Consider the following 27,998-nt stretch of genomic DNA (forward strand, 5'->3'; position numbering starts at 1 on the left):
GCAAACCAAGTTTTTTCAAACCTGAGAGGCGTAAGGGATACATTTTGATATAGCTCAACAGTCTTGATGGCGAAGGCCAGCAAAGAGACTTCTCATCTGTTGCACTATGGTAAAAATGGCTGTGCTTGCTGAAGGCACCTGGCCACTGAGCTCCGATAACTCAGCAGGACTGCAAAACTTGGCCAGCGGTGTGGGAAACGCACAACTGGCCGGTTACTGCTTGCAGTTTTAAACCTGCGTGGTATCGATTTATTTCGGTGTGATAATTTTTGGAGTAAATTTAACCTATTGAAAAATCGGCTATGCGAGTTCCCATCCGCAGGGTCTTGGCTTCTGCTTCCGCCCTCGCCACCTTGCAGCCCTTGAGGTAAGTACATTTTGTGCAGAAGTTTGCGGCCCTTCTTCCCTGGCTGCCAGGCTGTGGTGCCCTGCTCCTCCCCTGTCAGTGCCGAGCTTCTGGCAGAGTTTCTTCTGCTTGGAGCGCATTAGACTCTTTATAGTCTTTTCTGACTGCTTCTTGCCTATTTTGTTCTTTATTTTGTTTATGCCAACCCAGCGCTAGACAACCCCTTTTTCTTGTATGGGGTCATGGGTTCAGTGGCATAGTACAGTGACGATCTGCTGTTGCCCATGGTGTCAGGCTTTTCCATGGCTCTGGCCGTCTGAGGGAAAAACATTAAAAGTTCAAACGAGCAGAGTGTGTCATGTCTGCTGTGGCTCGTTTCCCTGCCTCAAGACTTTTATGAGATGTCGATGGCTATTTTAATTAACCTGACTTGTTGCTCTACTTGACGTCAGAGGAAACAGAGGAAACACTTTAAAATAAAATCCCTAATTTTAACACCTTTCAGTATGACTCCCCATGTAAGTTTCCCCTACCATCTCTTGAAATCCAGCTCAGTGACTGTGACAGCCATTAGTGTGAAGGAGAAAGGAAGGGAAAGCCGTGTGTTATAAATCTGGGATAATGCCCAGTGAGGTCCAGCAGCGTCTTTAACTGGGAGTTTGTTAGATCTTTGCTAGGTAAGTGTGGTGTTTTTAATAGGTAATGCCACTTGGGCACAGCAGCCCAGTAAGCGGTCTTCCTCTCCTATGTACCTTGCTGGGTGTACCATGCTTAAACTGTTGGAGTACAAATTCTTTCTTTGTTGTCTTTCACATGAGCACCAATAAAAGCAATTAGCAAACTGTGGAGTACTCTTTGCAGAGGTGGAAGTAATGGCTCTGTGTGCAGGGATCAGACCACGTTAGCGTCAATTCCTCTTGAAATTACAAAGCAGCAGTTTAGACCAGCTAGCAAAAGTACCAACACAGATCTATCCTTAGTCTTTGACTTCAGGAACAATGCGGATATCTTTAGAAAAACAAATTTGTGTGCTAACCAGTGCAAGGCTCATCTTTCCTCTCCCTCAGGTTGCCACTGAGCTGCAGTTTCCAGAGCTACCAGTCTTCTGCAGCATGGCTGAGGCTTTGCTCACGAGTCCTGGTGCTGAGGAGGAGGAGGAAGGTCGTGGTGGCTGCCAGTCACAGTGGTGACAGACGCAGAGTGGTGAGGTGGGAGGGAGGAATAACACCCCATGCACAGGAGGGACGCGATGTGGATCCAGCAGGCCTTGGGAAGGGGGAGATCAGGAGAAGCCACCTGAGTCCTGAAGACGGGTCAGGAAACTGAATTCCTATTCACAAAGAGGATTATTTTTTTTTCTCCAAGCCAAGCACTCGTCAACTCTTTGCCCTCTGCTTGGCCCAGGTCCAAGGCACCAGCTCAGGGTGCTGCTGGGTGGCCGCAGTTGAAGGCACTTCCTGCTGGCACCCAGGTGCTACCCCAAGGAGCACTCGAGTTGTGGCCACATGGTTCTCCCTTTCCAGCAGAAGCTCGGTTGATGGGCTAAAATTGGGTTTGAAATCAAACCTCAGGAAGCCCGCGGTCCCACTGAATCTCAAATGAATGCTTTCAGATGTGTGGTTCTAATGCAGCGTTATTTCCCACAGGTGGGATGCTTTTTGCATAGCTTTTTTTCTTGAAGCAGATTTATCAGCCAGACACACCGAGGCACAGTTGAAAGTCATTGCTGTGCGGAGTTCACTGAAGCCTTGCTAATCAAAGGATCCTTTGACAGGTGGGGTGTGCTGGGGGGCGGGTTATGTCGCTTTACTGTAAAAATGAAACCTCCTTAAAACTCAGGTCAAGTCACAAAATATTTCTTTCTCTGAAGGTGAATTTTCTTAAATAATTTTGTGTTGCAGCTAACCGTGAGGAGCACGTGCTTAGTTTTGCAGTACAGGTGGGAGTTTTGAGGTTTAAATACTTTAAGAAAAAGAAAATACTGTAGCATCAGTCCTGGGACAGATGTCAGCTCTGTGCTTAAACAGAGCACACACACATGCATGCATGTGTCTGCAGTTATTAATGATCAGAGCTCTTGGGTGGGCGCAGTTCAGCCTACTTCAGCTCCACCAGTGTCCAAGCCTTCTTATTTGAAGGATGGTGTCTTAAAGAGGAAAAGGGCAGTTCAGTTTCAAGCCTGTGAGATGACAGGTGGTGGTACCTGTTCCAGTTTTCTGATTTATTGTCTGTTCCTTAGGAGCCGAAATGACAGGAGGTAGGCAGTGAGTAGGGTGCTGAACATCTCATCAGTGGAATAAAAGCATCCTGGCTGGAAATGTGTATGACATTTTGTGCATCTGTGTCTACTTTCACATAAGGAAAATAGTATCTTTTTAACTGAGAAGAGGATAAATAAGTACTATCATTTAAATAATAGTTGCAGTAATATCAGACAAATATTTGTTTTTCAAAGGTTATGTTATAACATCACTGAACATTCATCTGTCTTTTGGGAATGGTCTTCAACTTGATTATTGCTAGGGAATACTTGAGTTTGTGTATTAGCTGGCAAAGTATGACTAGCATTTTTTTTTTCTTTCAGGGGCTCTTCTTTTGTCTTTCATTGCTTTCCTGTTTGGGAAATTTAAGTTTGGTATTTCCTGAGTTTCCCAACTTTTCATTGCTGTACTTTCATTTATAGTTCACTAGACAACAGCCTCTTAAGTATCTTGTGATGGCATGTGTCCTTACAAACTTATTTTGAAATGATGTTCTTAGCCTTTAACCTCAATCTAATTTGCAATTCATATCACAAAATGTAAAATAAGTAGGCAATCACAAAGTAATCTCAGTTTTTGTCAGAATCTGGATTCTAGTCACAAAATGTTTTTTTTAAACTACTTTTTTTTTTTTTTAGTCTCGTATCAACAAATGTATTTAAAAACTGGCTCTGACTTGCAGCTATTTTTCAGGACAGTGTCTGTTTCAGAGTGTGATGAAATCTTGACATTTAGTCAAGCTTTGACATTTTCTGTTAGACCAGATTAAATGTTTCTTTGTGCAGGTGCATTTCAATAGACCAGAAAATGGCAGTCAGAGGGTCACCTTTACTTCTGATGTAGCTTCTGACTTTCAGTCAACAGAATAACATCAGGATCGATCTCAGACTGTGTGGAGCTAAAGGATACATCACAGGCTTGCTACTTCTTGTTTTTACACTAAGTTCTGACTGAGTTCTACTTAATTCAGTTAAATAGGTACACGTTGTAATGAAATTACTGTTTCTAATGTTCTTGTCAAAGCTATGGAGAGACTTCTGCAGTGTAGATCATGCTTCATTTTCCTTTGTGTCATTAAACTGCTCAAGAAAGATGACCTGACTTATTAGGAGATGTGTGCTGCTTGGAAGGTGGGTGGAAATCGGCTCTGGGCAAATCGAAAGCTATGACAGCCCAAATCTTGGATTGACAGCTCTTGGCTTTGCGAGTGCTTCCATTCTCCTGTCCTATGTATCTATGTAATACATGATTTTCCCCCTCAGGCTCCGCGTGTCTTATCCTAAGATGAGGAGAAGGATTCAGATGAGGAGGACTCTGAGTTGCTTCTGGTCTTTAAAGGCTATGCTGTGTTGCAGCTGGCTGCTGCTGCAGCAAGTAGTCAAGCAGTATAAAAATCTATTTAGACACCTGAAAGATGATGCTCCTGCGCACGTGAAGTTTTCTTGATCTCTATTTTTACTCAACTTTAATTGAGTGTACAGAGGATATGGAACATGAACTCAAACACAACAGCATACTTTGTTCATCCGTGTCTTTTTCTGGGTTTGCTTTACTTTCTTGCATGTTGTTGGCTTCTGTTGGCTGTTGAGAAATTTGACAGTACACAAAGCAACAGCCCAATGTCTGCTTCCCTTTAGTGCATTGAAGAGAAGAGGCTTCCTATTCATGGTTTGCTTGGTGTGTTGCAGTGGTTTCTGCGGGGACAGTCTTTTATCATGCTCCTGCAAGCACAGTGTTCACTTCAAGCTGTTTCATCACAGTTGTCAGAAAAGCAGATTGAAGCCCTGTCTTTGATTGTCTGCTTGGGCATTTTCATAGGTTATTTCTAAGGGATTCTGGAAAATTACCTTATGATCACCTAGGCAGAACAAATAGGGATTTTGAATTACAGAATCTTTTTTTTTTTTTTTTCTCCTCTCTCCCACCACGGAAAAAACCTGCAGTAAAATGCAATTCCTCAGCCCATTTCTGGATTAGGCTTTTGTTTGGAAAGCAGAGGAGGTAGCAGAAGCACTGATGAGCTTTTGATGCTCTGCCCCTGGGAGCCTGAGTGCAAGCTGCTCTGTAGAAAATTTGTATTTAACACTGCTTTCTTGATACGTAGGACATCCTTTTGTACTGTATTTGCTGCACAGATAGATATAATTAGATTCTATCTTGCTCCCATAAGGAGTAGAAGGAGTTAAATGTATCTGGTGGTGTTTTCTTTCCCTCTTTGTCACAGGCTGGTTCACAGATGCTTTTTTGTTCATAGAAAATCAAAAGGTCTGAGGAGGGCATGGTTTGTTTTTGCCAGAGAAGTATCTGTGATCTGCAAAACAAGATGCTTGTCTGCTTCAGTGTGAACTGAAAAAAAGAATTTCACTGTTAAGAAGGAGATGGCTGTTTAATGGCCTGGTGTTTAACACTGAGGAGCTGGGGTCTAAAAGAAGAAAGTGATGTGGTGTTAGATGATGCTTACTGAGGATCCTTGTGAAATCAAGAAGGAAAAAAGCAGAGGATTTGGCACACTCAGGGGCTGAACTTTCTTGAAGCTCTACAATGAGTCTCTTAGTGCAGTTGTTTCCCAGTGACAAAACGGAAGAAAGATGTGCAAGATCTACCTGCTAAGATTAAATTCTTCAACGTTGATGTTCAAATGTGCTTATTCTGCACGGAAAATCTGCTTTGTGCGTTTTTGTCTTCCCTTTAGGGAAGACAATGGGAAAGAAAATGCCCTCAGGACACTGGTCATGGACAGTATCCTGTCACATAAACCAGGTTAGAGCCAGGCCCTAGTGGAGTGAAGGACAGAGCTCCGCTGGTAGCAACACCTTGGATCAGTTGCAGAACGAAACATTTGCTTGAAGTTTTTGAATAAGGCGGTACTGAAATAGTGTATGTTTGCTCCGCTTGCTCAGATTTTATTGTAGCGAGCACTGAGGTTATGCGTTCCCTAAGTGGAACTGGTGGAGTAGATTCTCACTGCCGGTAAGAAATGATGCGAGAAATCTGTAAGGAACTGCTGGTGTCTGGTGTAGGGAGCTCGTGCCAGCGGGTGGGTTTGAGCTAGCTCCTCTCATCCATGCACTGGGCTGCTCATCAGGTCATTGCTAGGTCAGAAGGTAAATGGCCATTGATGTTCAGACCGTGTCCTTGAACAGCTCTCTGTGGTTAACTCTTCTATAGGTACTTGCAGGTGCATAAAGGAACAGGCTCCCTTCAACGAAGGCCTGTCTTCTTCTAGTGAAGGAAGCTGCACAGGAGTCATCAGCAAGGAACTGGGAAAATGAACTAATTGAGGAGAAGACAATAGTGTCAGAAACAAAAAAGGATGGCAGTGGGATGGGGAAGAGTCAAGGCATGATAGGAGAAAGGAAGAAAGCAAAAAAGGGTTGGGGGATAAAAGTGTCATATCCTGGGGCTTTCTATTTGATATGTAAGGAAAGGTTGAGTAGTGTTTGTCCTGCGTACCAACGTGTTACACAAGGGGAGTTGAAGGAGGGAGAAAATGTAGATCCCTGCACTAAATATTTCTTTTCATTTAAGGATAAGGCGTATGAACCTAATTTATGCTTTGGGCTCACTGACGATTTGCTATGGTATCTAGGTCTGCATTCACTTGGATCTTTTTCAAAGATTTATCGCTGTAATGTTTTCCTGAGCACGGGTCAGTATGTCCCAGTTAAGCTTATGTCTTCATAGCAATGATAAATAGTAAAATTCCAACCTAATATGCATCTTAGGGACACGCACACGGTGGATAATAAATGAAAGAAGGTCAACAGGAGGGTGACCACAGCAAACACAGCTGCCGTCAGCTATTAGAGTGCAGAGCTATTCCCTTATGTTTTAGAGCAATGCTCTGCTCTTCCTTCTGAGTGAGAGAAGGTCAAGAAAATTGCTCCCTGTTTTCACAGATGTGACTCCCAGATTGATTGACAGGGTTGAAAATCATATTGTGTACTCTTCTGGGCTGCTATAGGCATCCATTAAGAGGCCATGTGTGTAATCATGCTGCATGCACGTTCTCTTGTTTTTTAAGGTGCCCCAGTGGTCATTCCACATCTATAGCTTTGAACTTTGTATATTTTCTAGAGATTCAGGTGACACAGCTAACAACACACCTTGGCATTGGTTTGAAATGAGTCGGTGTTTGCTGTTGTGGAGAACTAGTGTCTCTTCTGCAACAGGGGTGGGATTTTTCACTGTGACGTTTTGAGCTGTGGATGGTTTTCCGTGTTGTACTGCAGCTGTCAAAAGCGACGATAATGAGTCTGCAGCTAACTAAGGAGCTGCAGACAGCAGGGGAAGAAAGGAGTTGCATAATTTCGTTACATGTTTTAGTCGTGGAGAGCAAATGCTTTATAACTTCCTCTCTGCATTGATTCGAATGCATCTGGAATCCCTTTGTTGTGTTAAACCACAGCCAGTTGCGAACACGCCTTTGAGGCTCTATTAGCTCAGATTTGAGCCTGGCATAGATCTATACATAATTCCAGGGGTCATAATCCCCACATATCTCTGCTTTTCAATTTTAGTTCACTTCTAGTCTATAATTGAAAAGGAAACATTTTATCCCTGATTGTACAAATTGATGCTATTTTGGTCCTGTCTAAACCCAGCACATTTCTTTCATAACAGTCATAGCACCTTGAATTAAAACAACACTTGATATATCATTCCAGAAAGTTTAATTTTTAATGATTTTTGGAGTTGTTCCTTACATTCTAACTTCCACTTCATAAGCCAAGAACATTGTTTTCTGGGAAGTTGTTGGCTCTCCATTCCCGCTAACTCCCTGCAACACCACTTGGATTATCACGAAGAATCTGGTGACAGCGTCCCGCGGAGCCATTTCTGCAAACAGAAATCAGGCCAGTTCTCCCGGTGCCAATATAATATCCAAGCTACGATCTACAAACGCGTATCCCAAACATTTCATGCTTCCTTCCTCAGCACGGTGGAATGTAAATGTGACACCATGCTATTCAAGCCGCTGTTCGTCCTGCCTGGCAGTAGCCGTGTTGCAGTACAGTGCTGCCCCAGAGGGGCCGACGTGTTGGTGGCTGTGCTGCCATGGGGCATTCAGTTGCAGTCAGCACACACTAGAGCAGAATACGTGCCTGAAGAGGGGGGACTAAGGAAGGACAGGGCTCCCCCAGCCAGCTCGGCGTTGCCCTTGGACGTGCTTGTAGACCTCATTCAAATGCAAGTGCAAATCCTTCCTCCAACCCCGATAAGCTCAGAGCCCAGCTTTTGCTGGACACCGGTCCCTTCCTAGAGGGGTGGAGGGCGGTGTGAGCTCGGCCAGAGAAGTGTTATCTTCCACCACAAAACGATTTATTCTCCGGGCTGGACTTGGCCAGTACAGCTACATGCTGTCCCTCATGAGGGGCAAACACACCAAGAGCCAAGAGCTCGCTCATTTTACATAGCCGGTAAATGAAATGCTGCTTGCTGCGTCAGACAACTTTGTGGCAGGAGGTGGTGCCATCCAAGAACACCATCTTTCACTTGCTTTTTAAATTATGAAGAGGCAGTATTGTTGGATATGAACACAAATCTTTGTGAATATATTTAATTGAAGATACCGGAGACGAGGCTTACAGAGATGCAGAACTTCCTATATAAGTTCATTTGTAATTAAAATTCATTATTAATGAAATACTTGTATTAACAGGCCACATTTTTATTAGTCTCAGAGATTGTTATTAGACTTTATGAATTTCTGAGTAAACCTTGTGATCAGGAGCGTGCTCAGTTTGTTCCCTTCATTTAAGTATATTTCCTCAAAAAATACATATCTTTTTCTTGTTTGTTTGGTCTGAGGAGCCTTGTGTCCTTTTGGGCGAGGAAACATCATTTTAAAAGGGTTATCCAACGTATGCTTTAGTTTCCTCAGTTTCTGTTTGGGGTGGTATAGTGATTTTCCAGGAGGAGCCCTGGGTATATAAATAAGCCCTGACCCTTTGTGATGCTGTCCGCCACTTGATAGGAGAATTAATCTGCTCATGCTATTTTGTACCCATTGAGGATGCCAACACATTTTACAAACGTTATCTTGGCTTTGTTCTGTGCTGCCTGCCACCTGCTATCTCTGATTAGTAGGTAAGAAAAGAAGGATGAGGAGATGTGTCAGTACAGAGTGAGGAATTTAGGCAAAAATAGAAGAGCTTTATCATGTAGAATTGCTTTCATCACAACAGCATGCTGGTCCTTTTCCATATCCACATGCAATCTACAATTTCAGTATGTATTTTTTTTCCCCATTACTAAAATAACGTGTGACATGACTAAGGTTCAGCTGCGAATTATGGATCAGCACTGCATTTTGTTTGCATCCAGAAGCGTTTCACTAGTCAAGTGTTAGACGGGTAAGATCTGAACACAAAGAAGAGGAATAAAGAGGGCTGTCTGAAGTGATGTTTTCTCTCTGCACATCAGTGACCCTCTGAAATTTTGGGCAAGGCGCCAGAATTCACTGATCCCAGTCACTGGTTTCGTCAAGCTGCACATACATTTCTGAGAAGTATTTGAAGATGTGACCGTAGGAATGATTTTTTTTCCCTCTTAAACGTTATTTTTGAAGTGTTGTTATATCTCAACTACGTAAGTGTGTTTCAGTTGTTTTCAGTATGCGCCAGGAAGAAAAACAGATGCCTTCTCCTGTGGCAGCTGAGCTGAAGTCAGTGCTGACGTTCCTGTTTACAGCACATCGTCCTAGAAACGGGCTGTTCAGGAGATTTCTTGTTTTCTTCAAAGTCTAATGTTTGAAGCCTTACTCGTCACATTCTCCTGGTTTTCATGTACATAACAAAATACTGATGTTTGGCATTGAGGAGTACTACCCTAAAATGCTAATCATGTCACATGCTATACTTACCGGTCGGAAAACGTTAAGGGATCACTGACCAGCAATGTCTGATGCATTCATTATTTTAAAAAGGTGTTATTTTTTGCTGTATTTTTATGAGCTTCACTTTTTTTTTTTTTCTCAGTCCCGCTCAGTTTGAAGGCAAGATGCCTGCTGTGGGAGGAAGTAATGGGAAGATACAATGGCATCTGCATTAGCTGCTAATTTTAACCTCTCGCTATCTTTTCTCTCAGGATGCACCGCGCAGACAGAAATGCTTGTAGGCGGACAGGGAGCAAATTATTTTCCCCAAGCAAACTAATTACATGCCAGACATAAATGGTACTGCCAAAATGACTGGTCTCTCTTCACAATCATTCCAGAAGTTTTCTGGCTTCCAGAATGGAGTAGGAGTCTGGTAGTAACTCTGTTCCTGTGAGCTCTGACTGAATCCAAATAAACGTGGTAGGCCCAAGCCTTTAGCAGTGGGTGTATGCTGTGTTAGACAGTGCTAAAGGTACCCTGAACAGGTTTCTGGGATCACGGCATCTTTTGAGAAGCTGAATTTCATTATAACTAGGGTTTCCATGTTTTTTTTTTTTTTAGGGCTATTTCCACATATAAGTTTCCTAAATTAAACTTACATTTTGAGAGAAGCATGTAAAATAGGGAAGTGGTGCTAAGGCTTTCTGAAGTCTTTTACCTCAGCTTACAACTGTCCTGGTTATATTCGTGATCAGAGCTGAGGAAGGCGATTATCAATAAAAATTTGTTTGATTTAGCCTTCTTTATTAATGGCAAATTGCTTGCAAACAGACTGTGATTTTAAGAAAACTGTGTGCTATTTATAATCATTTTGTATATAATTGTTTTTTTCCTCAAAATTGCTGTTGGTAGTAAGATGTATTGGTAGTAGGATGTACTTTGTGGTCCTGAGAGAGCGCCGAGAGCAAACTCTTCCTATCAACCAAGCATCCATGATAATCAAATAGGAGATGTGGGAACACAGTGGGGACAAAACCATGCCTAGGAGTCACTGGGATGTTTGCATATCATTTTTCTCATTATTTGTTCAGCTGTAACAGTGAGTGGAAATTGACACCATCTGATAGCTCTTCAGCAGTCTCTGTAAAATGAGTCTGAAGGGCTCAGGGGAGCTCCCAGCAGCCATAAACCCATCTCTTAGATCACCTCCACAGTTTTTGTGTGCTGACAAGCTCGCTGCTGCTAGCAGCAGAGAGATGCATGGCTGTGGAGTCTGAACCATGTTTTCATCCAGGATTCGGCCCTTCTCACGGCTCACCCAGGAAATGCCACTGAAACAGAATAGGAAGGTTTATGGTACCACTTTTCCTGCTATGCCTGCTATTATGTTCATAAAAATGCTTGAATCTTCATGGGTCTTAGTATTTTATCTTTTATTCTTACCCATTCCTCCACACACTCTGTAATTTTATTTTGCTGCCTAGCTATTTTCTGTGCAGAACCAAACCACCACCTTTGGCTATTTTGGGGGAGGTGGGGAGCAGGGAAGTGTGTGATTAGGGTGAATCAAACAGCCACGAAGGTTTCCATCCACTGGGACGGCGGATAGCGCTGGTACCAGCTTCCTAGCCAGCTTTGACTTGACAAGGCTGTGGAAGAAGTGAACTGAGCATTCGGGTCTGGTCTGATCTTCCCACTAAGGTTGCCAACAAAGGCTGTGCTTGTCGTGGTATTTCTTATGACAGAATTACTTGTTCAGGGGCAATTATAAAGAGATCACCAGCTTGTCAAAGAATAACGGCCTTGTCTGCAGCTGGCCTCGCGTGGGTGAGCCAGTTATCAATTTGCTGAGCCATTGTGCCTCTGATGGAAAAAAAGGAACTTGTACCGGTGTGTGATGCGTGCGGAAGTTGGGTGTGTCCAAGGGCACTCTAGGAAACGTTTTAATTCCTTCCTTCATTCACAGTTTGCGTTGCCATTGTAGACAACGTGACGCGTAAACTGGAAAGAGGCCAGGAGACCCATCTGCGATCAGAGAGAGAGCTTTCTAATTGCGGCCTAGTAGGCAGAGCTAATGACGTACCTTCTCTCCTATGAATACTTTCATGAACTTTCCCTGTCTCAGGAGATTCCCTCAGTGCTGTGCTAAATTGGGTCGTTTGTGTGTACACAAAGGGAAGGACAAAGGATGGGTTTGTGTTCCAGTATTACCATAAAACTCTGTATCTTCTCCTCAATTAAGTAGTACAAGGATTCTGCTTCAATTTATGGGCAAAAGTCGCTGCAGTTCAGGGCATTTCTTTGTTCTGTGCAGGTATGTATCCAGATCTGTTTTAATGCTCTGCAAATTGGATCAGACAAAGGAAGCTTCTTCCTTTAGCTGCTGTTTTAAAGCTTTCAGTAACTCCATACAGAATCCAAAAGTACATTAAAACATTCTTCCTGGAGTGGCTGCTGTTGCGCCCTTCCACCTGTTTACACATTTCTAATTTGTCTAGCTCAGTGTGATCTCTTTGTCATATTTCAGTTCATTTTGGTGTTGAGCTTCAGGTGATTTCACAGTTAAAAACGCATGCGTTTGAGCAATGGGTTCTTCCTGCACATTGGAAAACTAGTCCAAGTTGAGATACTTATTAAAAATAAATAAAAATGAGTACTGCAGTTCATATATTCAGGTCACCACCTAACAAATTAACGATTTTTATTGTTGTTCAGGACAATAACAATACATCTAAAGATGCATGGCTGCATGCATTCAATAAAAAAATACAATAAAAATAAATAAATCATAAAAGACAAAACACAGCCAAACAACTAAAAAAAGGAAAAAAAGAAACAAACCACCACAAAAAAAAACACCTCAAAATGTAACCTTGCAATTCCACCCTCTGTGACTGACCTCAGTGATTGTAATTCTGACTGCCCCCATTCCCAGTGCTCATTAATATTCTACTACATCAGTGACACAAAAGAAATTCACTTGCAGAATTTTGCATAAAGCCCAAATTTCTTATTAATTTTGCACAAATAGTCTTTCTCCTGATGATAAAAAAAGTAAATGCACTGACTCCTAAGCATTGTTGTTTTGACTGTTGGTTTTACGTTGTAATAGGGCTGGTGGGTCAGTTAACTACAGTGGTTCCTCCTTATATCCCTGTACTATTAGTGGCAGTTCTCTTTTTACTGCTTTGCGTTCTTGCTTGCAGCTGGTCACTAAGGGATCAGTTAAATTGAACCCAAAATTAAAACCTGAAAAATAAAATGAGCAAAATAAAAGAAAGACAACGCAAAAACTGGGGATAGAGCCATAGTTGTAGAAAAGCAATTTCAGATCTTCATGTGCAATGGGTTGGATCCTTTAGATATAAACTGAAAATAGCTGATCTGCCCTTGCAGCTTGTTCCCCCTTGACACTTGATGTGTTTCATGATTCTTATGTTAAGATTTGGTCCTGCAAGATTACTCACGAACAGTGTTTTTGACAGGTTTCTACCTTTTCATTCTTCACGTAGAAAGCAGTTATACCAGTAGAGGATGAATACAGTAAAGTGTAAAGGCACACAATTCAAAGACACGCCTTGGACTTGTAATCACTTCAGTGACTGATAGGAAAACTGAAAGAATTTCCATTTCCAATCCAACTGCATGGTTTTGTTTTCATCTTTGTTCTTCCGTGTGATATAATGCTGTTAAAAGAACTCCGTGTTCTTTTAATTGATGTTTGCTTTGGTATTTTATGATACCGGAGTTTGTTTATATTTTTGTCACATTTCGTGATCACACTGCAAATCATTGTAGAAAAGAGGATCTGTTCGATAGGATGAGTTCTAAACTACTTCATAAGTCTTCTGCATTCTGAGGAAGTAGCATTTATTTAAAACTCCGTAATGAACTTAAACCATAGGATGTGTAGTTTGGTGTTTCCATTTGCAGAAATAACTAAAGGTGGATTTTAAGTTACATGTATGTGATGAATGGTGGTGAGATTCCTAAAATTGACTAACTGTCTGGAGAACTATAATGCAGTGAGTGAAAGCACCCACCTCCCGAAGCCAGCGGCGTACAGGGGATGAGTTCTTGCAGCTGGGAGCGTGGCGCCGGTGCAGGGATGCTGGCAAAGGAGGGCGTGCAGGATGGCAGCCCCTGCACCAGCCTCTGTTGTTTCACAGGGGTAGCAACACTGTTAATTAACAGTCCTAATGAGCAGCCTCAGGTCTTGTCCTTGTAGCTAGGATGTCTGTTTGCTGTAGCTGGAATGCCAAAAGAACTGCAGTTTTGGGTGTTTGTTGTAATAACACTTTACAAGCGAGTTAATCCATGCTGCTGCTGTGCAGCAGGATATTCGTTTAGATATCGATGTAGGGACTATCGATGTCCCTCTGGTAACGCAGGGACCTGGCCATTTCTGCAGTTCTGGACCACATCTCAGCGACCGACGGGTTGACATTTCCATCGGTGAGCAGAACTGCTCATTTCTGTCCTACTTCTTGAAACGTGCTCAAGAGAAAGAAACGTGCTCCCAAGTATTCATACCTGTTGTTGTTACCAGTTCTTATATCTATTGCTTCAAGTTTTCATCTCTGGCCTCTTCAAAGAGGCCCCCTGCAGTGTCAGCCTAGCGTTGTTGTTGCAGTAGGAGGGTACTTGTCCTGCAATGGAGAGAGCCCTTTTTCCTGCAGACCCTCAGTGGTACTGCAAGGCTGTCTGGAGACCTGGTTGGAAGCCTTGCTTGCTTTATTCGCTCGATATCCCCTGAAAGTGGAATGAAGCAGAAGAAATAAAAATTGCATGTGTTTTAATAGGCCAGCTACTTCTTAGTAGGAAACTCGTATCGCACCAGATAGACTTAAGAAGGAATATTTAAAGCTTTATTCAAGGTCAATGAATCTTGCAAGTTGCTAGCGATATATTTCTAAAAAGTTGGATAAGACCCAATTATTTTTCAATTGATGATGTATGAGACTTCAGATTGCCTATGTTCATACACTACTGTGTTTACAAAAAAAGTATGGGGATGGTTTCAGCTTACCGATATGTTCTGCCTTGCTTTATAAATAAGTTTTGTTGACAGCTGATTGTTCCAACCCATGATCACAAAGGGATAAGCCTGACTGCAGGTTAGATCAATTCCGCGAATTGCAAAGTTCAGTTTGTGGACATGAAGAAGGCAGGGGAATTTTATTGCATGAGATTATCACTCATGGGAAGGGAGTCTTTGTCAACTGACGTCTCAGCTCTGTGCGTACGTGAAACAAATGTATTCTTAATTTTTTGTTGCCCTAAACGACTAGGAATCTCTGATTAAACAACTTGTTCGGTGTTTTCCCAGAGCAGTAGAGCAGGCCGGGTGCATCAGTCCAGTACCGCAAACCAGCAACCCTGCTCAGTGCCTCTGGTAATTCTAAATCTGAGGAAAAGAAGTTCTAGGGGCGCATCTTTATGAATGCTCAAAAAGTGACCTCAGGTGTGAGCTCCAGTGAAGACCGAGTTGAAGTAAGTTCTTGTTCTTTCACTTGAGCAGATTTTTTTTTTTTTAATTCGCATAAGTTGTAATGAAGTATGGATCGAAATGGAAATGCAGCAAACATATGGGAGAATCTACTTATAATATAATTTACCCTTCCCACCATAAAAGTCCACCTCTTGTGCTTTTCAGATGTTTAAAGAACACCACAGGGTGATACTCTCAAATGGCCAGTGGGTTACAGCAATGCAGCTCTGTTAAGCCTTGGGAAAAATGTAGTTGGTGGAAAGTGCTTAGTTTTGCTTAATTTAGCTGGATTTTAATGGCACAAGTTCTTCCACTGTGCACTTGTCTGTGTTGTGAGGTGAGTAGATGAAAGCAAATGCTAGGTCAGGGAGCCCTCTGTTTTAATTTGGAAGAGTAGCACAGTGAAATATGCGAAAACCAAGCCTGAGGTTGACAGCTAAGAGAAAGATGTGTTAAAAGCAACATGGGAATTGCTAGATTGAAGTATTTCAACTCTTGATTATTCCATGGCATACCGGTGCTTTATGCTGAAGTGTTTTAAATTGATGCGTGCCAAAGTTTTAGTGCATGCTCCAATACTAATGGATTGGACATGAAATTGCTTTTTGGTATTCTGTCTTTACTTTTTTTTTATAAGCGAAACATTTGAAAAGAAAACATAATACATATGCTTTTATATTAAACTTTTTAATCTCCATGTATTGTTAAGCATCTCACAATGGTACTTGATATAGTTTTGGAAGTTATTTAAGCTCCTAACTGCCACTCATTTCAGCTGTCAATGCAATATGTGCACGGGCATATCTCCAGTGAGGAGAAAGACATGGCATTGAATTACAACCCAGTAATTTCTAATCACTTTGTAGCTGAGTGCATCCTCTGAGTGATTTGTAATAATGCATCACCTTAACCATTAGGTTTGATGTGCTGAGTAGACTGAATATTAAGATTGCCTATGGATAAAACAGATAGAATTTGAAATCAAAGCTGACATATTGTTTGATTAACATGGTTCAATATTGTTAGGATTAATTGAAATGACAGAAAAAGCATATTCTGTCAAGTCTCCTCTCCTAAGCCTGGTTTGTAAGGCTGTTTTTCAAACCATAGGAAAGCCACGTGTCAGGAGTCTTTACAGGAAATCAGAATCTTCTGTTTATCCAGAAAAGCTGATTTCCACCTAAATGCCCTCTGCTACCTTCTGCCATCCTATCACAGCAGCTTGGGCTGGTCACTGCAATGAAATGTGAAACAGAATTGCGTTCTTGCTATTTATGGTGGAAGAAATAGCCTGACGGTTTGTTTCTCCCCTCTGTGTGTCTATGTAACTGTTGCACTCAGGAAGCTAGCGTTACGCTGCCTGATCTCACAGCAGGTCCTAGGTTATGTCGGCTTTAAGATGGATTGGTCGTGTCCCAGGTCCGTTTTGGAGAGAGTCATACCATTTTCCAATTCAAATTGTTTTCCTAGTGCCTTCTCCATCTCCTGAATCTCCTGTAGAAATGTAGGTAAGAGGACCTGCAGAACTATAAGCATGTGATTTTATCACCGATGCTGTAGGAACTAGGTGATGTTGTTTGAAAGGAATGACTATATCAAAGCATGCAATGTGAGCAATTTAAAAACATCTCAATATTGTATAGCACTGAACGTCTCACTATAAATTCTAAGCAGCCGTTCAAACCATAGTATCAGTGCTCTTAGGAGGAACAGCCTCTGAAAAAAGGTGAGCAGTGTGGCAGACAGACGACCAGGTTTTATTTCACATAGCTGCAGCTGAAGAACCGAGCCAAAACAAATGTTTACAACAGCAAGAATGTCAGAGTTAAATGTCCGCTGTTGCAACTGGAAGCATAAATCACTGTAAGCTAGCGGATATGTTTATGTTTCTAGTCCCAGCACTACCTTTTTTCCCCCTTCCCGAAAAAGGGATAGGAGGCTTCTCATGGGGAAGAGTCCTGGCTTCCTTCATCCCCTCTTGACCCGGCAGTGCTTGGGGAGCTCGGCCCTGGCCCAAGCCCAGCTGATGGCTGCGGTGCTCTATAGGAAGAAAACATGAGAAATGGCATTTAACATTTAAACGAGTGGCTGCATTTTAGAAGTTTTCCTCAGTATTATTTCACTGTGTTTTAATTGAAATGGCTGATGAAACTTTTGCACAGCCTTTAGTGAAGTTAAAATTTCAGTTTGATAAACGGGCTGGAGATATTGATTTTTTTCCTGTCTCATATTTTTATCAATTACAATTTAATATTTTCTTAGTTTATTATTTTTTTTATTTTTTATTTTTTTAGTTTCAGAGTAATAGGGAGTTCCTTCCAAACCCCACGCAAGGCTATAATACCAGTGTTCCCACCCAGTTAGATGTTTCTGATAGGCTTTTAGGATTTCTTCCTAAAGCCATGTGGAATAGCTCATCTTGGCTGGTCCCTTTATAGGCGCCTCCTGTTTCTCTCCCTGGCCCTATGTGAGCATGATACATGCTAGGGAAAACTGCATTATATGGACCTGACTGGTAAAACCTGAGGAGAAAACTTGTTTTCCTTCAGGGTCGCAGAGAAAGGGGTGCTCGGCTTTGTGGGGAGCAAGGTGGAGGCTTGTTCTTCCTGCAGACAGCCCCAAACTGGGACAAGTTCATATCTTACCGCGCTCATTCTGTGCAGGGAGAGAGGAGCAGCTAGCTGAGGGATCAACAACTACCATGGTCTTCAAGAGGAATGTGGCCAAAAGACCGTGCCCGTTAAAGGTGTTCATCTTTCTGGCCATAGAAAGTACCAGGGGTTGCCTCTAGAGCAGGGATTTAACTGAACATCCAAAGAGTGCAATGTCGCAAACAATAAGGAAATAACGAGAGCTCCTCCATGCCTTCTGCACAGAAGCGTCCCCCACTTCCAACCTCAAAGAAGTGCTTTGTGAGTGACTGGACACAGCTGGTTTGGCAGAAGTGTAAAACCCATCAGAGGCACACCAGGAAGAATGATAATGATAAATAATATCAGATAATATATAATGGCATTGCAGCTATTTAGTCTTTTTTTTTTTTTTCAGTTTGAAATATTATCAATCTACTTACCTTTTCTTACGCTGCACCTCCTTATTCTGTGTGTTACTGCTTTATGGGTTTATTGTCACTACAAATGAGCCTGCTGCTGTTCTCGTTTTATTATCTGTGGCAATAACATTTCTGCAAAATTAACTTGGACTTGCGTGGTTTCTGACAAGCCTTTGAATTTTGCTATTATCGTTGCATTATTAATATTCCCAAGGCCTTTGTTCTGGATTTTTTTGAACATTATCTTGCTCATTTTCCTGTGATGTTCACCACTTCATTTTTTTTTTCCTTTTGGGAATTCTTAGGGTTGTGAATCTCTTCAAATAAAAGCAAAGGCAAGAGAAAGGTGTCTTGTCATACTTCCAGAACAGCTGTAATTATTTTTGTACATACAATCAATACATCGTTCCAAAACAAATACTGATTTGTGAGAACCTTGAGCAACCTAAAGTCGTCTCTGCTCTTAGCTTACATAATTCTCCGAGTAAAGAGGTCTGTTTAAGCCCATTCTTTTCATTGTGTGTGAAGTTGACATGGAAACCTGCAGGGACTGTTGATACTTGGCTATTTATACATACCTTGGAGTATGTATACCTTGGAGTAGTGGTTTTCGGTGCGTATCTTTTTACTGTTTTTCATAGCATCATTTTTGTGTCTTACCTCCTCTCTGCCCTATCAGGTTTTGTTCCGCATTGCACGCAGGATGCTTCTCTGGGTCACCAGTTAGCTCTGGCAAGCCACTGCAGCCACCAAGTGTGACCTGGAAGCAGCAGGTTTGGCTCCCGACTGCCCTGCATGAGCAGGTCACCAGCAAAGCGTGCCGGTGCCTTTGTTCTGTGAGGATCCACATCATGAGTGTGGTGAGAGAATTCATCCCTTAAACGTGCCTGCTGTTCACGTGACATTTTATTGCTTTCGGCATGGCAAGTACATGCTGCTGGTGGCGTTAGCGGAAAGCTAGTCAGTCTCATTGAGTCACTCCGGTGTCAGTGCCAGAGAAAAGCAGCAGGATGAGGTTCCCTCAAACTGAGGGGTAAGTGGTTTCAATTCATGTGTTTAGTCCATTTCTGAGTGTCTGGTTTTATCCGTATCTTAGTGTCTCGTTTTAGTATGAATAAAAATTGCACTCAGCTGTCTTTTTAGGGAGGAAAGACCTGTGCTAAAGCTTGTAGCATTCTGCACCATCACCAGCTTGGGCAATGCTTTGACATTTACAAGTTGGAATAAGCAATTAATTTTGACTAGTTATTTTGTCAGAATTAATGAGTGTTTCTGGTGTCAGCGAAGCATTTCCTGGAATTGGGCTAAGCTTATGTAGGTTTTTCTACTTATTTCACCATCTAGAACCTAGACTCTCTTATTTGATTTTTAAGAGGCTGCTTGAATCAAAAGGTGCTGCTCAACTGAGTTACGCTGACAAGAGTCTCTCTGAAAAGCTGTCTTAACCTAAAGGTGAACCAATAGGTACTGATTATGGCGTAGGGCCATAAGGCCACCAGTGGATAACAAAGCTGAGAACATTAAAGACATGCTCTGTTCACAAAACATATCTTCCTGGCACATTAGTTGATTTGGTGATCTCAGCTTCTGATTTCAGAGCATCTTGGCTTTAGACTTTGAAGGAAATTTCCACGTTAAATTGACATGAGCTCTTAGGAGTCTGGCTGAAATAACATTGCTCCTAACAGTCACTAACATCCGGAGTTAAAAGTTTTCCATGAAAATGGTTTACTACTTGAATAGCTTAATTACAAGAAGGTAAATTATCCTCAACCTACTTCTCTGAAGCAATGCAAATTTCATTTCGGCAGTAGATAACATACTAACAACATTTGTGTTAGGGTTTTAGCTGAAAGGTATTAGGCAAAGTGCAGCTGGGTCACTCTTCAGATTACTTACACGTAACAAAAAGAGTCATTTTCTGACACCCTACATTGCTAAGGATCAGTTCTGTTTGAAAAGACACAAGTGTGTGTTGGGCAATTTCTGCTTCCTTCGTAGGACGTACTACGTATTTCTGCGATAGCAAAATTTTGCCCTGTCTTTTAACAGCTCTTTCCTCACTGCGTTTCCTCCAGCAACTCATTGGAAAGAATACATCACAAATGAAAGGCATATCATTAATGTGAAACTGTCATCTTAAAGACCACCAGGAGGTCCCCATTACTATGTAGATGTCACTCCAAGGGAAATGAATATTTTCTGAAGAACTCTTTTGACCCAGAGTTGGATCTCCTGTGAACCAAAACCAAATATACTGTATCACCCATTTAACTGTATTTTCAATAAGGCTTTTCAGTGTCTTAAGAGAAATTAGAGTGAGCAGGAAACTGGGGAATGGGAAAGCAGGGTGATACGTACTTCCCAAATGTCCTTTTTCTGGATAGCTCCTTAAAAGAGCCATTACGTTAGGGCAGGGTGGGGAGGGGAGAGAGGAGTTTTTCTGGAAGTGGCAGAACTACAGTACCCTTAACCACAGTTTATACCTACAAGTAAGCAATTTCCATCTTTAATCATTCAGTGCGGTATGTCAGTAGAGTAAACAGGCCCCAGAGCTCCGGGTGGTGGAAATTTAGCAGTGCCTCTGGCTCAGCAGTTGAACACAGCCCTAGGAGCGATCGTGTCCTGAAGGGCCAGGACAGGAGGCCCAGGTCCTCCCAGTCCCCGTCCCCATGGCTGTGCTGCTCCTGGCCTCTCACCTGGCACTGCAAAACCTTGCTGTCTTGGTAAAGTGAGGCAGCAATGTTAAAAAACATCAAGATTCACTGGCTTCCTGACAGGTTTTGTTTTTTTTTCTATTTACTTTCCGAGTAGAACAGGAGGTATTTTCCTATGCACAGCAATATGATGTTTATGATTCACGTGGGCACATGATTAGCTATGTAATTTATTGTCTAATTTCCCTAAATATGGTATTGTGAATAGTAACCAATTAAGATGATCAGAAACAGCTGCCTAGTATGAAGAAACAACAAATCCATCACTAGGTTTTAGGTGCCATTAGATTTTTAGGTCATCTAAGTTAAAGCACTGTCAGTAATAACGCTGCCATTAAATGTTCTCATTACGAAATATTTTATAGCATAGCATTTACGCGGTTTTTGCTTGCTTGGAGGGATTTTCCATGTAAAGAAAACTAAAGGCAATCCACTTATGTTCCCTCTAATGCATTTTCTTAATAGTTGGAAGATTTAAGAAGATCGGTGAAGTGATGAGCTGCTTGTGTGTTTATATATAGTTTAATAGGAGCGCAGCTGGTATCCGTAGCGTACTGCCTGCATCATTACTTCATCACCGTTCAATTCAGGATTAGTCTGTAGCGGTCCTTTTTGCTTTGTAACCATCCAACTGCTTTGCTTGGTTATCTCCACCGTCAGGTTTTCCTTGCTCTTCTAGCAAGTCTTCCTGTTCGTTGCTTTGTCCCTGGTCCTGCCACGGATGCTCCTCTCCCTCTGGCACTGGGTGACCCTGAGCATCCCGTTCACAGGTCAGTGGGCTGGTGCCTCCCGGCTGCACAGCAAGGGCGAGAGCCAGCACAAGGTTGGCAGGACGGGTGCCCTAGCACCCTAGGGTGGTGCCCCCCAGCTTTGGGGTTGCCCTGTGAGTGTAACTCTCCACCATCTCCTCTCCTGCTCGCTTCACGAGCCGAGTCCCAAGAACAGTGCTAAATTTCAGGATCTTTCCAGGTGTTCTCTTGGTTTCAGTCATTTTACCTCACGTCTGTTATCAGGGCACTTTTAGAAGAACTTGGCTAAATATGAATAGCATTTTAGTCTTTTTCACGTATCTAGGACATATCCCAAAAGGGTATTTACAATCCTCTTTCTGTATTTGTATATTTATTTACTTTGGGTTAGAGCTCAAGGTGTAACAATTACTGAAAAACTGACATCTTCAAAAATAAGTATGTACAGAAAAATCAAAAAACCTGGAGAGAATCCTCTCTCTTCACTTCACCTCTTCATTCTCCAAGTATATTCTGAAAATAGGGTATTAATCAGGCACTGTGGGATGGGGATTTTTCTTTTTTTCTCAGCTAAAGCACTCCAGACTAACACCGCTATCCCATATTTGCTCCAAAAGATCCAGTCTGCAAGTTGTTTACTGTCTTTTAACAAATACACACACCTCCCAGAAAAATAAATATCAGGCTTCTGTCCAGTTTAAAAATATTTTTCAAATACGTGTCTGTGCAGAAATCTATACAAGTTCTATAGTCTCTTTTATTACAGCTTACAGTTTATGGTTGTAGGGAATAAGGCTTAAAAACCTAAATCTGTCTCTCTCCTTACTAATAACAGATGCAGCTAAACTTGCAAATGTGCCTTCAAAGATAAAAGCAGAAAGCTGTGCGGGCTTGCACAATCAAGCTCTAAATGTGGTCTCAGAATTAGGCAGCAAAGTGAAATTATAGATGCACTTCATCTGCCCCCCGTTCCCTTTCAGCACAGTGATGTTGAAGGCAGGACTGCCGAACGCTTGTTCGCACAGGGCGCAGCGCGTGAAGTAGTCAACCTGAGTGCCCAGGGAAAGTTCATTTAGTGACCACACTTAGCTGTCTGTGTTTTTCAGCATTAACGAGCAGAATCGGAGCCTGTAAGAAAGCGCGGTGGTTCTGTAATCTGTTCTTGCGTGTGCTGCAGGGCTCAGCTGCGTGGTGCTGAGGGTGCGGAGAATCTTCTCTTGCTAATTTACCAAAGTTCTTCTCTTTTTTTGCATGAACAAAATGGTTTGCCATGGAGCAGGCACCTGTCCCTGCCCCATCTCCTCATCAGCCTATCAAGGTAAATGCAACAGCAGGCCATCTCTCTTGCTGCATTGTTTCAACTGTGAGCGACCTTTGGTGTTAACATGTTTCCAGCTTGATTTTTTTTTCTTTTTTCCCACAGCAGTGATTATGTAGGCTGTGCACGTATTCACTGTTAAATTGCATAAGGAGCAGTTTGCTTGATTCTTTTCCAGAAATCACTAAATAACCTTTAATAGGAACAGTATGTCTTTCTGTATTACACACGAATTGCTAAAGGTTTTGAGAATCTTCCCTTGCTAGTTTATGGAAGTTCTTCTCTTTTCTGCTTTAAAGAAATTTTGGTATCATGCTCGACTTCCCCACCTGTAAATGAGCCCTGCTGTCAATGAAGCTCAAGGCAATGTCTGCTGAAAAGCCTGGAGGTGCAAGCCTTGCTCACTGGGTCAGGGCTCTCCAGAAGTGCCGTTTATTGTTCTCATCAGGGATAGGCAGTGCGCGTGCTCTGCTTTTTTAAATCTGAAATGGCTTTCTTTAGTTGCAGTGACTTAAAATTAAAGAACCATTGCAAAATCCTTGCCTTCTGTCCATAAGTGATAACAAATGTAGGTTGGAATAACCTTTTCCCTTGTGAACTTAGACCAAAATAGCTATTGTAGAGTTACTGCAAGCTTTTCACAGCCAATTAACTTGTGCCATACATTTATTATTTTTTTAGCATAGCACTCAACTCAAGTTAGTAGGAAAATCTAGTTGAAAAGAATCTGAAGTGACTTGGCCACCTGCTGGCAAGTAAGCTGTGATTTAAATCTCTACAGTGAGCTAGATATGACTGCAGCAAAGTGTCCTGATATCCCTCCTCCTGATCCTTTCCTAGCAGTGTGCAGTGCTAACTGATTAGTTCTTTACTTCTGGGGTTTTGGCTTTCTTTTTTCCTTGGGGGTTGTCTTTGTTGTTCACATAGCAAAATTTTCAAAATTCCTTAGTTTTAGGAAAAACAAAAAAGCAGCAATCACTGCTCCTTATTTCTGACTGCCTTTGGGTACTTAATAGAGAAGAGACAGGACCCAGACTATCGTTGGAGGTGCACAGCAATACGTCTAGGACAAGTGGCAACACAGGCTGCATCACAGCAATTTCTGATTGAATATAGGAAGAAAATTTTTCACCATGAGAGTGGTCAAGCATTGGAAAAGCCTGCCCAGAGAGGCTGTGGCATCTCCATCCTTGGAGGTGTTCAGAAATCAACTGGATCCAGTCCTGACCATCCTCATCAAATTGGACTTGGTTTGCATGGTGGTTAGATGACGTGCAGATCTCTCTTCTAGCCTGAATTATTCCGAGGCTCTATGGCTCCTTTTACTTGGGACAAAATTCCCCTTGCTTTTTCAGAGATCAGAGTTTAATTTTCCTTTATTTGAACCACAGGAATAATTAATTTTAATGAATCTAGAGTCTGGCTGGAGATTCAGTTATTTCCGATTTTTAGCAGTGAAATGAGGCTGGAGTGTCTGCCTCTGAGATGGTTGCCATGGTTCGTTTGTGTTTAACACTGTGTACAAGTTGTTCATTATAACAACTGTATTTCCAGCACAGTTTATTTCCACTGACCTCTTGCAACTCAGATATTTGCAGATGTTTCGAAGTCGCTGTACACAATCAGCACATTGGTTGCGATGCGTGAAAAAGAGAGAAATTTCCTGCTGTGGTGCTAATGATTTGTGGAATCCATCAGAGTTCTTACTAGTAAGTGCTTTAGAGCTGCATGTTTGCAAATAGCACAAGGAGTCACACTAATGAGCTCCAAATTTCCTTCAGGAAATTCTCAGGAGCCTCGTGTGTGATTTTGCAGTGGGTTTTTCTGTTGAAAATAAGCCTTCGTGCGTTGTCAATATTGTCAAGAGTGAGGGGCCAGGTTCTGCTCTGTAGTGAGGTGCAACAGCCTCGCTCCTCAAACTGCGACTAGGTGCTGAGGCAGAAAAGCCAGGTACCCCACAGGTCCCGTACCCATCGTCCATGCTGCAATGGAGCTGGGCATGGAGAGCGTCAGGCTACCACAGTACGTGAACACACAAAGCAAACCTAAATTTGGTGAATCTAACATCCCTACCATTTGAGCCGTTGGATTTGCAAGCGTTATGTTCTTTTAGCACTGTTTCTGTCAGCATGGCGTAAGCAGGTTTGTGTAACGCATCGTCACAGCCAGTGGAGAGCTTTTAATATTTTCTCACCTTGAAAAATAGAGATTTCGAAGGAGATTGCTGGTAGTCAGGAAGGCAAATTGTACTGGGTAGATGGTAGTATCTTCAGCATTTTTTATTAAAAACACTTAAAGTGGTTAAAAAAAGGGAAAAAATGCTGTGTTTAAAATGGGATCTTTAAAATTTCTGTTTTCATCTATTCAGAATGAAAATTACTTGAATAAATTGTGTAAGGGTTCCCAACATGATGGGTCTGGCTCAGCATCATCAAAGTGACATAACTGTGAAAGGCTGTCAACTGGCATTTCTTGGGGTATGAATCTGATGCTGCAATATATGCAGAGTTTGCTTTGATTCTAGGCTGAGAATACATTAAGCCCAGTGTTAATTCCATATGCTCTGTGGGATCTCTTGTTTATTTCTGGGTTAAACTGCATGTACAGTAAATTTGTAGCTGACCTGAATGTTGCTAGTTCTAGCATTTCCCTTTTGCTAACAGCACTTAATTTTGGAGTGGGAAACAAAGCAGGGTAGTAGTCCAGCGGATGGGCAGAACACCTTCAAGGCAGGAGCGTGCTGCTTGTTTTCTGCTGGGGGAGGAGATCTGCAACCAGTGCTCACAGGCGACCACTGAGATGAAATCTGTTTCAGCTGTGATTTTCCTTTTCGAGGCTAGGAAGAAAAATAATCAGCTATATTTAGCATACTTGAAAGAAACCACAAAATCTGTCCAAGTAAACACAATATAGCTGGGTGCTTTGCAACACCAAGTCTTGCATCTTCCCAGGATCTATCTGAATAGAAATATGCAGGAAATGAAAAAAGTAAAGTACTGGCTGATATTTGTCAAATCATCTGCGTATTAGCTGAGCATCTGGGAGGATTCTGCTTAATTTCCACTTGATAAAAAGTAGCAAAGCTGAAATGTCAGACCTAATCTTGCTTTTATTTATGTACATTGAGTTCAAGCTAGCGTGTTTCTCAAAAGCTGCTGAAAGTTCCCTTTAGCATCCGTCGGTATGGGGTCAAGATCCAGCTATTTGCCTAGCCCTTGTTATTCTCCTGCTACATGTTTTGGGGGGTCATTGCAAATTTCCTGACGTTTAGCTGGAGGTGCTTATTATTACAACAGGGAACATTCAGAGATTCTGGCAGAAGAACTGGAAATCTATCAGGATCTGTCTTGTCAAGTGACAGCGGGGTACCTCATCTAGTCCTCACTTCTGCAGTCATAGTGCAGAATATCGGGGTCTAACACGTTTGGACCCTGATCATAGCTGAAGCTTGCGATTGCTATAGCAATAGAGAAAACTCTAATATGACCCTGAGACCATACTTTCTTGAAAACTGCTATTCTTTGGCTTTTGAAAATAATGCCAAGAAGGCCTTCTATATTTTAGTTCTTGGTTTCTTCTATTTCAGAATGCACAGTTAGGTAGTATTTTCTGCTTGTTTGCTTGCATTCTGCAAACTTTTTATTGACCTTTTGAGAGATCTCCTTGAAGGTCGACTTTCATGTGGTTTATAACTAGTAAAGTATTGTTTGCCTTGAGCTGCCATAGCAGACGCAGATTTTTCTCTTTACAGGTCTTGTGGGTAATATATTTAGTGAACGCTTGTCCAGAAAAGAGCAGTTGTTATCGGGCTTTGGTGGCTAGCACTCCGTCAGCAATGTCAAAGTCACTGCTCTGTCAGTAAGGTACTATCTAATAATAATTAATGGCTGCAGATCCAGGTTTGTGGTGCACGGTGGGTCCAAACTGGTCTGTAAGTAGTGGCCACCCTATCCACTTCACCCCCCTCTACTGAGTGTTATTCTCTACTATTCCCATTTTCATTCCCGGATGAAGTCTATAAAGCATCACTTGAGTGAAGTGTTGTGAATCACTCAGTCATAAACTGAGTCAGCATGAAAACGTAGATGTTATTTTGGGTCTGGTTACTCACCATTGCACCTAGCGAGCAGTGAGGAGAAGCCCAGACATAAGTAGCAACAGCAGCACACGGCCTCTGACAGCTTCTAGAGCTGAAGGGAGCTGCCAAAACCCCAAAAGTAGCACGGGTGTTGTGGTTTGCCTAGTTCCTGGCTTATCTTCAGCTGGTTAAAAGCATGCTTGTTAACGTAGCTTGTGTAGTTCAAGCTTCAACAGTTCTGTGTGAAAGAAACCACTGTGCTAACAATTAGGAATTTCACTAAGTTACTAATTAGCTGCTTCATTGCTGGGTGGTATAAAACCCAGGATGATGTCCTCGTACACATCTTGTGATTTCAGTGCTGCAACTTTAGATTGACTTTATCTAATGCTGCTTGAACACCAAGGACTAAGAGTGAACTAGCTGTGAGGGTAAAAATAAGGTAGGTTTTTGTGGTCTTGGAACCTCACAGACCCATCCCACTCCTGTGTTTACAGAGCTGGAGCTGGCAAACCTCTTCTGTGGGTCGTCCTGGTGTTCACCCACGTGTTGCAACTTAGAGAATTCAGGGTAGATGCTGGAAGACTTTCTTTAGCTGCTAACAAAATGTTCCTGAACTGTATGAGAAATAAAATCAAAGAGACAATTAAGAAAAATTCTTGACATAGCCATATAAAGCTGGAATTGAACTTCAGGATAGTAGCACTAACTGGCTGTGCCAAAAATATCAAGCAACCCTCCTCCACTGCCCCCCACAATGAACCAACGTGCTTAATTGGTAATGAATTCAGTCAGTAATTTAGCATGAGGATAACACATAGGGTAGTTCACAAGGCTCACGTAAGTGATGCCAGAATTCAATGGTCACATAAATGATGTATCTTTGAAGGTGGAATGAGATTTAGGGTCCCGACTCTCCCAAGATACTTCTGGAAAAGCCAGACGCAAGCTTATTGTTCGCTGTGCAGTGCCCCAAAGCCACGGTTTCTTTCCGCACCCTGGCGTTACCCCAAGGCATGTTGCCTTTCAGGTGGCAGACGCGGTACCTGGGGAGGGGGCACTGCGGCGCGTGGGCTCCGGCGACCCTGGCGGTGGTTCTGGTCGTCTCTGATTTTGGGGACGAGCGGCTGGCTGCTAAGAACATCCCATCAGCCAGAATCGCTACG

The 27,998-nt window shown here is 42.3% G+C and overlaps 2 long non-coding RNA genes across 3 annotated transcripts in view; one reads left to right on the forward strand and one right to left on the reverse strand.

The window, feature by feature from the left end:
- LOC136790764 (uncharacterized) overlaps window positions 1-26,978 on the forward strand; it is a 99,033-nt gene extending 72,055 nt beyond the window's left edge. Inside the window, exon 3 of the long non-coding RNA XR_010831301.1 lies at window positions 1,414-26,978. This is a non-coding gene — a long non-coding RNA (uncharacterized lncRNA). The remainder of the gene's footprint in view (window positions 1-1,413) is intronic.
- On the reverse strand, window positions 25,455-27,998 carry LOC106038619 (uncharacterized). 2 transcript variants are annotated; one of them, XR_001208724.3, is made up of 4 exons: window positions 27,879-27,998; window positions 27,347-27,449; window positions 26,866-27,070; window positions 25,455-25,590 (listed from the first exon to the last, which is right to left on the reverse strand). It is a non-coding gene; the product is annotated as an uncharacterized lncRNA (long non-coding RNA). The 2 variants fall into 2 exon arrangements; XR_001208725.3 differs by lacking the exon at window positions 26,866-27,070 and having other exon boundaries at window positions 25,459-25,590.

The sequence above is a fragment of the Anser cygnoides genome, chromosome 4 (assembly GCF_040182565.1).
Source record: "Anser cygnoides isolate HZ-2024a breed goose chromosome 4, Taihu_goose_T2T_genome, whole genome shotgun sequence".
NCBI lineage: Eukaryota > Metazoa > Chordata > Aves > Anseriformes > Anatidae > Anser > Anser cygnoides.